This window comes from Pseudophryne corroboree, chromosome 9 (assembly GCF_028390025.1).
Source record: "Pseudophryne corroboree isolate aPseCor3 chromosome 9, aPseCor3.hap2, whole genome shotgun sequence".
In the NCBI taxonomy this organism is placed as follows: domain Eukaryota; kingdom Metazoa; phylum Chordata; class Amphibia; order Anura; family Myobatrachidae; genus Pseudophryne; species Pseudophryne corroboree.
Genome location: NC_086452.1, coordinates 260,272,978 through 260,285,433, shown reverse-complemented (window position 1 = coordinate 260,285,433; position 12,456 = coordinate 260,272,978).

Below are 12,456 nucleotides of genomic sequence, written 5' to 3'. Positions count from 1 at the left end.
AGTGTTGAAGTCGGCGAATGTGTAGAGTTTGATGTAGTGGAAGGAGAAAAGGGAGTGCGAGCAGCCAATGTGACTGGCCCTGGTGGGGTACCAGTGAATGGAAGCCATTTTGCTCCAAATCGACATTTTTGTTGCAATTGTGTCTGTCATTCAAAAAAGAGAGAAGTTGGGCGAGGGCAACATGTAAATGTCAATCAAAACAATGAAGATGAGATGGAAAATAAAATATCCTTTTCTATGAGACAAATGTGGCATAGACGTACAGTTCCATTACATTACCAACATCATTCCAGATGGAAAAACAAAACAAATTGGGCAGCAGATCCTCCTGATGGAGATTTAGAGCAAGAGAAACCAACACATTACAAATCTTCAACACAGCAAGAAAACTCTCAAACTTATTTTCCACGAATACTTCAGCTACTACCTCCTCAATATCCCATCCTGAGTAAAGTTCAAGAAGAATCTAAGAGCTCATGGATACAAGGAAAAGATGGACTGGTACAACAGGATTCTCTCCAGAAAGAAGTAATAGTAGAGGATTCTAAAATAAAAGCCCCCCCAAAACCCCATCTTCGATGAAAGAAAAGGGGGCTCTGTAGTCCACTCACTACCTAGTTGGCCAGCAGTTAAGATGATTGAGTTAAATTGGCTTGCTAGTAGTTTTGAATGAGGTGTAAATAAAAATATAAATGTAAAAAGAATAAGATGAATGTTCAAAATATTGTTTCTATGGTTTTGGTGTAGTTGGTGATCTGGCTACTTAATATGCAATATTATTGGTGCGCCAGATCACCAGGGGGAGAATGTAACCTCCATCCACATAATGGGAGTTACAGGAAAAAAGTAGAGTACATATACAGTATGTACTGTATAATATAAAGTATTGTTTATTATTAAAAGATGTATATTACATGTCTTATTGTTCAAATATACATAAGAAATGTACACGAGCAGAGAAGGTACCAGAGACTTTTCTAGAAACTCCCTGTGCAGTTAGAAATAACTGCCATGAGCCCTGAGCAGGGGGAGGAGCCTGCAACAGGTATCAGTTGAGGAGATTGTAGAGGTACCTGAGGAGAGCGGTACCTCAGGAGCTGAGGAGAGGATTTTACCTCATGTGAGAGACAGAGTTCGTGCTCTCAGGAGAGGAGACAGGTCCTGTATGCAATGAGACAGGACCCTTGCAGCTTGAGGCAGCGGGAGAAGGAGCAGCAGTATAGGCGGCAGCACTGACAAGTATCAGTGACAGCCAGAACAGTGCTCAGAGGACAAGGGTGTGGAGAGGCCTAAGCGTTCACGTGCCTGCATTTCCCTTCTAGAGGAGGCTGTACAGTAAGTTGTGGGAGCTACACAGCTAATTAATGGAGATGACCAGTGCTGCATAAAGGTGAGGTCTGTACGAACTCACTGCACATCTCACACATCCTGAGACAGATAGTAACAGGGTGGCCAGCGGTTACCTGTCTTTACCAGCAGAATTCAGTAGGCTTATAACTTGTGACTGAGCCAGCACATTGTGTCAGGTTTATACACTACGCTGCTGCACAGCCTGCATGTAATATAGCCCTCCACTGACTAACGGGGATTCCAGCCACCTGTAACACAGGACAGAAGGCGTAGACAGAGCTGTACCTTACAGTAATATGAAAAGAAGGGGAAACAGCTGATCTAGTTATCCCCAGAAGTGAAGCAAATAACTTACGGTATACTAGGTGCTTCATAGCAACTTTATTAGATACATTTTATTTCCAAAGACAAATCCGTGGGACTACATTAAATTACATCAGGAGCCATACGACGACAGTACATCTAACGAGGAACCTATTTCAGTCAGGAAAGGGAGTGGAGAGCTCATTAAATATACAAATAATATATATGCATATATATGACCTACTAATGTCATATCTGAGAACCAAGTATATTCGGCATGATAATTACCAGTCCAAACATAATTAACTGACCAAGTAAAAATGAGCTTGACATGTGGTAAGAAATGTAACCACTTACAGTATGTCTCCATGACTGAAAGAAATTTAGGATGATTTCTCCTACAAGGGAGGTGATATATATTAACTGAAGATGTGTTAATGTTGTAAACGTGTAAGGGAAAAACTGTACCTGTTGTAAACTAGACAGCAGTAAATTCATGCAATAGTTGTACGTAGATATATACTTTAAACTGGTTTAACCACATTGGATAGCACTGAGTTACTGAGGTTGATTCTTGGATATAGAAATGTAGCTTGCTGTTGTGTAATATAATTCTATTGCCTTATTTCCTCAGTCCTACCCAAATTTAAAGGATTGTACCCACATTGTGTTGAAAGCTTTCATATATGTATACAGCTGTATCTATCTTTCACTTACTGAGGGTTTCATGTGGGTATGGTGAAACAGGGGAGTCTTAACCAAAGGACTTTAATAAATCTATTCATGAAAATACAAGAGAGATTGCAAGTGGTTATATATGTAACAATATATATTAAATGTAATATACATAGTATCTTTACATTAAGGTAAACAATATTCATTGTTGGGTTTTCCCAAGTAGGCCCCATGATATATATAAATACTTGGGTGGAGGCACTTCGTTTTAAAGGTAGCTCATTTGTTAAATTTGTAACTCATTAGCCTGGTTATACGAGGAGTGGGTTACATTTGGAGGCACTGCTGAGATATAGCAAAACTCAATAACTGTTTACCATCCAGGTGTCAGCAGCCATTATCCACAGTTAGTTTGTGTATTTATTTATCAAATTTCACATCATGGGAAAGACAAAAAAGAACAGGGAGGAGTGCAGTATAACAACTTTAGCTGCCACAATTGGGGGTGCTGGAACCTATAACAAACAAGCAGACAGTATGGTACAATACGTAGATGAAGGGGATGTGCTGAAACATGGGGGGAAATCTATTTTACATTTTAAAGGAAGAAGAGACGAGATAGATTCCTCCATTATCACAGTAGTGACTGACAAGAGAAATAAAAGATCAAAGGGCAAGAAATTAAAATTTAAACTTAACGAAGATAGTGATGGAAGTGTTAATGAGGAATTTTTCGAAACCACCACTAACAAGGATTGCAAAGAAGCAGAGTATCAGACAGTACTCCCACCAGATGAGAGGGAACCAGTGAGAGCAGATATTGTGACAGTAGTCAGTGTGAAAGGAAAAGAGGATAAAATATAGTAAAGAAGAAAGAGAAAAAGAATAACAGAGAAGTGAAAAAAGAAGAAGTGAGATATAAACTAGACAACAACAATAGTGATACAAGTGTCATGGAAGAAATAGCTAATCCTATGGTTAATACTAGTAAAGTTGGAGAAGAAATAGAAGAAATGGTAGCTCAACATCAGGAAGAAAGTGTTCCAAGGCATATAAAGGCTCCTGTACCATTTGAGTTGAAGAGAAAAGATGATGGTAGAGACACTAAGAAGAAAGATACCAATAGGACAAATAGTGGCCCTAGTTCTGTTATTGTAACGTCTATTCATGACACTTTGGAAGAGCCAGAGAAGGAGGTTACGAGTAAAAAGGAAGTGAAGATGAAGGAAATGGACAAAGACTCTAGAGACCAGAAAATTATTGAAGCTATGGAAATAATATACATGGACATGAGAGAACATGAAGTGCTATTAAGGGATAAACCAAATGATGTAAGGTACATGGCAGAGCTAATGGAACACATAGCAGGAATACAGTTAAACCATATTAAATGGCTTACCTCTCTTCTTCAGGAAGAAGTAAAAGGAATAGAATATCTGATGGGACTGAACTGCAAAAGAAACTTGATGAAGTTCAGATGAATAACTGTCAATTGATAGAACAAAATAAAGAAATGCATAGGGAGATTTGTGGGTTAAAGCAAGAACTGAAAATCTTGCTCCAAAGGCAGATAGAGGAAGATGCACATCATAAGCAGAGATTCCAGCAAGAAGAGAAAAGGATGCACTCTTTGGAATCCCAAGTGACAGAGATGTCCAAACTTTTAGGAGCAGCTGAAACAACCCAACACCAGGACAAGATTACTATTAAACAACTGCAAAACCAACTAGTGCAGCTAGAGACAGAGTACAAAACAATTGCTACTACTACTACATCTGACACTAAAGACACTGAAGAAATGACACTCCCACATAAAGCCTTGGCTGCTACCCTGAAAGTGAGAATAAATGATAGAAGGAAGGAATTGGGGGAGATAAAAAAGTACCACCCCGAAGATAGTGGGTACAGTTTTATGGTTTCATGCAAGAAAAGGCTATGGTTTCCTGAAAAGGCATGACACCAAAGGTGATGTGTTTGTCCATTGGACTGCTATCATAAGAAATAACCCCTTGAAACTTCTGCACAGTGTTGAAGTCGGCGAATGTTTAGAGTTTGATGTAGTGGAAGGAGAAAAGGGAGTGCGAGCAGCCAATGTGACTGGCCCTGGTGGGGTACCAGTGAATGTGCTCCAAATCGACATTTTTTTGCAATTGTGTCTGTCATTCAAAAAAGAGAGAAGTTGGGCGAGGGCAACATGTAAATGTCAATCAAAACAATGAAGATGAGATGGAAAATAAAATATCCTTTTCTATGAGACAAATGTGGCATAGACGTACAGTTCCATTACATTACCAACATCATTCCAGATGGAAAAACAAAACAAATTGGGCAGCAGATCCTCCTGATGGAGATTTAGAGCAAGATAAACCAACACATTACAAATCTTCAACACAGCAAGAAAACTCTCAAACTTATTTTCCACGAATACTTCAGCTACTACCTCCTCAATATCCCATCCTGAGTAAAGTTCAAGAAGAATCTAAGAGCTCATGGATAGAAGGAAAAGATGGACTGGTACAACAGGATTCTCTCCAGAAAGAAGTAATAGTAGAGGATTCTAAAACAAAAGCCCCCCCAAAAACCCATCTTCGATGAAAGAAAAGGGGGCTCTGTAGTCCACTCACTACCTAGTTGGCCAGCAGTTAAGATGATTGAGTTAAATGGGCTTGCTAGTAGTTTTGAATGAGGTGTAAATAAAAATATAAATGTAAAAAGAATAAGATCAATGTTCAAAATATTGTTTCTATGATTTTGGTGTTTTTGGTGATCTGGCTACTTAATATGCAATATTATTGGTGTGCCAGATCACCAGGGGGAGAATGTAACCTCCATCCACATAATGGGAGTTACAGGAAAAAAGTAGAGTACATATACAGTATGTACTGTATAATATAAAGTATTGTTTATTATTAAAAGATGTATATTACATGTCTTATTGTTCAAATATACATAAGAAATGTACACGAGCAGAGAAGGTACCAGAGACTTTTCTAGAAACTCCCTGTGCAGTTAGAAATTACTGCCATGAGCCCTGAGCAGGGGGGAGGAGCCTGCAACAGGCATCAGTTGAGGAGATTGTAGAGGTACCTGAGGAGAGCGGTACCTCGGGAGCTGAGGAGAGGATTTTACCTCATGTGAGAGACGGAGTTCGTGCTCTCAGGAGAGGAGACAGGTCCTGTATGTAAAGAGACAGGACCCTTGCAGTTTGAGGCAGCGGGAGAAGGAGCAGCAGTATAGGCGGCAGCACTGACAAGTATCAGTGACAGCCAGAACAGTGCTCAGAGGACAAGGGTGTGGAGAGGCCTAAGCGTTCACGTGCCTGCATTTCCCTTCTAGAGGAGGCTGTACAGTAAGTTGTGGGAGCTACACAGCTAATTAATGGAGATGACCAGTGCTGCATAAAGGAGGGGTCTGTACGAATTCACTGCACATCTCACACATCTGGAGACAGATAGTAACGGGGTGGCCAGCGGTTACCTGTCTTTACCAGCAGAATTCAGTAGGCTTATAACTTGTGACTGAGCCAGCACATTGTGACAGGTTTATACACTACGCTGCTGCACAGCCTGCATGTAATATAGCCCTCCACTGACTAACGTGGCTTCCAGCCACCTGTAACACAGGACAGAAGGCGTAGACAGAGCTGTACATTACAGTAATATGAAAAGAAGGGGAAACAGCTGATCTAGTTATCACCAGAAGTGAAGCAAAGAACTTACGGTATACTAGGTGCTTCACAGCAACTTTATTAGATACATTTTATTTCCAAAGACAAATCCGTGGGACTACATTAAACTACATCAGGAGCCATACGACGACAGTACATCTAACGAGGAACCTATTTCAGTCAGGAAAGGGAGTGGAGAGATCATTAAATATACAAATAATATATATGCATATATATGACCTACTAATTTCATATCTGAGAACCAAGTATATTCGGCATGATAATTACCAGTCCAAACATAAGTAACTGACCAAATAAAAATTAGCTTGACATGTGGTAAGAAATGTAACCACTTACAGTATGTCTCCATGACTGAAAGAAATTTAGGATGATTTCTCCTACAAGGGAGGTGATATATATTAACTGAAGATGTGTTAATGTTGTAAACGTGTAAGGGAAAAACTGTACCTGTTGTAAACTAGACAGCAGTAAATTCATGCAATAGTTGTACGTAGATATATACTTTAAACTGGTTTAACCACATTGGATAGCACTGAGTTACTGTGGTTGACCCTTGGATATAGAAATGTAGCTTGCTGTTGTGTAATATAATTCTATTGCCTTATTTCCTCAGTCCTACCCAAATTTAAAGGATTGTACCCACATTGTGTTGAAAGCTTTCATATATGTATACAGCTGTATCTATCTTTCACTTACTGAGGGTTTCATGTGGGTATGGTGAAACAAGGGAGTCTTAACCAAAGGACTTTAATAAATCTATTCATGAAAATACAAGAGAGATTGCAAGTGGTTATATATGTAACAATATATATTAAATGTAATATACATAGTATCTTTACATTAAGGTAAACAATATTCATTGTTGGGTTTTCCCAAGTAGGCCCCATGATATATATAAATACTTGGGTGGAGGCACTTCGTTTTAAAGGTAGCTCATTTGTTAAATTTGTAACTCATTAGCCTGGTTATACGAGGAGTGGGTTACATTTGGAGGCACTGCTGAGATATAGCAAAACTCAATAACTGGTTACCATCCAGGTGTCAGCAGCCATTATCCACAGTTAGTTTGTGTATTTATTTATCAAATTTCACATCATGGGAAAGACAAAAAAGAACAGGGAGGAGTGCAGCATAACAACTTTAGCTGCCACAATTGGGGGTGCTGGAACCTATAACAAACAAGCAGACAGTATGGTACAATACGTAGATGAAGGGGATGTGCTGAAACATGGGGAAAAATCTATTTTACATTTTAAAGGAAGAAAAGACGAGATAGATTCCTCCGTTATCACAGTAGTGACTGACAAGAGAAATAAAAGATCAAAGGGCAAGAAATTAAAATTTAAACTTAACGAAGATAGTGATGGAAGTGTTAATGAGGAATTTTTCGAAACCACCACTAACAAGGATTGCAAAGAAGCAGAGTATCAGACAGTACTCCCACCAGATGAGAGGGAACCAGTGGGAGCAGATATTGTGACAGTAGTCAGTGTGAAAGGAAAGAGGATAAAATATAGTAAAGAAGAAAGAGAAAAAGAATAACAGAGAAGTGAAAAAAGAAGAAGTGAGATATAAACTAGACAACAACAATAGTGATACAAGTGTCATGGAAGAAATAGCTAATCCTATGGTTAATACTAGTAAAGTTGGAGAAGAAATAGAAGAAAGGGTAGCTCAACAACAGGAAGAAAGTGTTCCAAGGCATATAAAGGCTCCTGCACCATTTGAGTTGAAGAGAAAAGATGATGGTAGAGACACTAAGAAGAAAGATACCAATAGGATAAATAGTGGCCCTAGTTCTGTTATTGTAATGTCTATTCATGACACTTTGGAAGAGCCAGAGAAGGAGGTTACGAGTAAAAAGGAAGTGAAGATGAAGGAAATGGACAACGACTCTAGAGACCAGAAAATTATTGAAGCTATGGAAATAATATACATGGACATGAGAGAACATGAAGTGCTATTAAGTGATAAACCAAATGATGTAAGGTACATGGCAGAGCTAATGGAACACATAGCAGGTATACGGTTAAACAATATTAAATGGCTTACCACTCTTCTTCAGGAAGAAGTAAAAGGAATAGAATATCTGATGGGACTGAACTGCAAAAGAAACTTGATGAAGTTCAGATGAATAACTGTCAATTGATAGAACAAAATAAAGAAATGCATAGGGAGATTTGTGGGTTAAAGCAAGAACTGAAAATCTTGCTCCAAAGGCAGATAGAGGAAGATGCACATCATAAGCAGAGATTCCAGCAAGAAGAGAAAAGGATGCACTCTTTGGAATCCCAAGTGACAGAGATGTCCAAACTTTTAGGAGCAGCTGAAACAACCCAACACCAGGACAAGATTACTATTAAACAACTGCAAAACCAACTAGTGCAGCTAGAGACAGAGTACAAAACAATTGCTACTACTACTACATCTGACACTAAAGACACTGAAGAAATGACACTCCCACATAAAGCCTTGGCTGCTACCCTGAAAGTGAGAATAAATGATAGAAGGAATGAATTGGGGGAGATAAAAAGTACCACCCCGAAGATAGTGGGTACAGTTTTATGGTTTCATGTAAGAAAAGGCTATGGTTTCCTGAAAAGGCATGATACCAAAGGTGATGTGTTTGTCCATTGGACTGCTATCATAAGAAATAACCCCTTGAAACTTCTGCACAGTGTTGAAGTCGGCGAATGTGTAGAGTTTGATGTAGTGGAAGGAGAAAAGGGAGTGCGGGCAGCCAATGTGACTGGCCCTGGTGGGGTACCAGTGAATGGAAGCCATTTTGCTCCAAATCCACATTTTTGTTGCAATTGTGTCTGTCATTCAAAAAAGAGAGAAGTTGGGCGAGGGCAACATGTACATGTCAATCAAAACAATGAAGATGAGATGGAAAATAAAATATCCTTTTCTATGAGACAAATGTGGCATAGACGTACAGTTCCATTACATTACCAACATCATTCCAGATGGAAAAACAAAACAAATTGGGAAGCAGATCCTCCTGATGGAGATTTAGAGCAAGAGAAACCAACACATTACAAATCTTCAACACAGCAAGAAAACTCTCAAACTTATTTTCCACGAATACTTCAGCTACTACCTCCTCAATATCCCATCCTGAGTAAAGTTCAAGAAGAATCTAAGAGCTCATGGATAGAAGGAAAAGATGGACTGGTACAACAGGATTCTCTCCAGAAAGAAGTAATAGTAGAGGATTCTAAAATAAAAGCCCCCCAAAAAACCCATCTTCGATGAAAGAAAAGGGGGCTCTGTAGTCCACTCACTACCTAGTTGGCCAGCAGTTAAGATGATTGAGTTAAATTGGCTTGCTAGTAGTTTTGAATGAGGTGTAAATAAAAATATAAATGTAAAAAGAATAAGATGAATGTTCAAAATATTATTTCTATGGTTTTGGTGTAGTTGGTGATCTGGCTACTTAATATGCAATATTATTGGTGTGCCAGATCACCAGGGGGAGAATGTAACCTCCATCCACATAATGGGAGTTACAGGAAAAAAGTAGAGTACATATACAGTATGTACTGTATAATATAAAGTATTGTTTATTATTAAAAGATGTATATTACATGTCCTATTGTTCAAATATACATAAGAAATGTACACGAGCAGAGAAGGTACCAGAGACTTTTCTAGAAACTCCCTGTGCAGTTAGAAATAACTGCCATGAGCCCTGAGCAGGGGGAGGAGCCTGCAACAGGCATCAGTTGAGGAGATTGTAGAGGTACCTGAGGAGAGCGGTACCTCAGGAGCTGAGGAGAGGATTTTACCTCATGTGAGAGACGGAGTTCATGCTCTCAGGAGAGGAGACAGGTCCTGTATGCAAAGAGACAGGACCCTTGCAGCTTGAGGCAGCGGGAGAAGGAGCAGCAGTATAGGCGGCAGCACTGACAAGTATCAGTGACAGCCAGAACAGTGCTCAGAGGACAAGGGTGTGGAGAGGCCTAAGCGTTCACGTGCCTGCATTTCCCTTCTAGAGGAGGCTGTACAGTAAGTTGTGGGAGCTACACAGCTAATTAATGAGATGACCAGTGCTGCATAAAGGTGAGGTCTGTACGAACTCACTGCACATCTCACACATCCGGAGACAGATAGTAACGGGGTGGCCAGCGGTTACCTGTCTTTACCAGCAGAATTCAGTAGGCTTATAACTTGTGACTGAGCCAGCACATTGTGACAGGTTTATACACTATGCTGCTGCACAGCCTGCATGTAATATAGCCCTCCACTGACTAACGGGGATTCCAGCCACCTGTAACACAGGACAGAAGGCGTAGACAGAGCTGTACCTTACAGTAATATGAAAAGAAGGTGAAACAGCTGATCTAGTTATCCCCAAAAGTGAAGCAAATAACTTACGGTATACTAGGTGCTTCGCAGCAACTTTATTAGATACATTTTATTTCCAAAGACAAATCCGTGGGACTACATTAAACTACATCAGGAGCCATACGACGACAGTACATCTAACGAGGAACCTATTTCAGTCAGGAAAGGGAGTGGAGAGCTCATTAAATATACAAATAATATATATGCATATATATGACCTACTAATGTCATATCTGAGAACCAAGTATATTCGGCATGATAATTACCAGTCCAAACATAATTAACTGACCAAGTAAAAATGAGCTTGACATGTGGTAAGAAATGTAACCACTTACAGTATGTCTCCATGACTGAAAGAAATTTAGGATGATTTCTCCTACAAGGGAGGTGATATATATTAACTGAAGATGTGTTAATGTTGTAAACGTGTAAGGGAAAAACTGTACCTGTTGTAAACTAGACAGCAGTAAATTCATGCAATAGTTGTACGTAGATATATACTTTAAACTGGTTTAACCACATTGGATAGCACTGAGTTACTGAGGTTGACCCTTGGATATAGAAATGTAGCTTGCTGTTGTGTAATATAATTCTATTGCCTTATTTCCTCAGTCCTACCCAAATTTAAAGGATTGTACCCACATTGTGTTGAAAGCTTTCATATATGTATACAGCTGTATCTATCTTTCACTTACTGAGGGTTTCATGTGGGTATGGTGAAACAGGGGAGTCTTAACCAAAGGACTTTAATAAATCTATTCATGTAAATACAAGAGAGATTGCAAGTGGTTATATATGTAACAATATATATTAAATGTAATATACATAGTATCTTTACATTAAGGTAAACAATATTCATTGTTGGGTTTTCCCAAGTAGGCCCCATGATATATATAAATACTTGGGTGGAGGCACTTCGTTTTAAAGGTAGCTCATTTGTTAAATTTGTAACTCATTAGCCTGGTTATACGAGGAGTGGGTTACATTTGGAGGCACTGCTGAGATATAGCAAAACTCAATAACTGGTTACCATCCAGGTGTCAGCAGCCATTATCCACAGTTAGTTTGTGTATTTATTTATCAAATTTCACATCATGGGAAAGACAAAAAAGAACAGGGAGGAGTGCAGTATAACAACTTTAGCTGCCACAATTGGGGGTGCTGGAACCTATAACAAACAAGCAGACAGTATGGTACAATACGTAGATGAAGGGGATGTGCTGAAACATGGGGAAAAATCTATTTTACATTTTAAAGGAAGAAGAGACGAGATAGATTCCTCCATTATCACAGTAGTGACTGACAAGAGAAATAAAAGATCAAAGGGCAAGAAATTAAAATTTAAACTTAACGAAGATAGTGATGGAAGTGTTAATGAGGAATTTTTCGAAACCACCACTAACAAGGATTGCAAAGAAGCAGAGTATCAGACAGTACTCCCACCAGATGAGAGGGAACCAGTGGGAGCAGATATTGTGACAGTAGTCAGTGTGAAAGGAAAAGAGGATAAAATATAGTAAAGAAGAAAGAGAAAAAGAATAACAGAGAAGTGAAAAAAGAAGAAGTGAGATATAAACTAGACAACAACAATAGTGATACAAGTGTCATGGAAGAAATAGCTAATCCTATGGTTAATACTAGTAAAGTTGGAGAAGAAATAGAAGAAAGGGTAGCTCAACAACAGGAAGAAAGTGTTCCAAGGCATATAAAGGCTCCTGTACCATTTGAGTTGAAGAGAAAAGATGATGGTAGAGACACTAAGAAGAAAGATACCAATAGGACAAATAGTGGCCCTAGTTCTGTTATTGTAACGTCTATTCATGACACTTTGGAAGAGCCAGAGAAGGAGGTTACGAGTAAAAAGGAAGTGAAGATGAAGGAAATGGACAAAGACTCTAGAGACCAGAAAATTATTGAAGCTATGGAAATAATATACATGGACATGAGAGAACATGAAGTGCTATTAAGGGATAAACCAAATGATGTAAGGTACATGGCAGAGCTAATGGAACACATAGCAGGTATACGGTTAAACCATATTAAATGGCTTACCACTCTTCTTCAGGAAGAAGTAAAAGGAATAGAATATC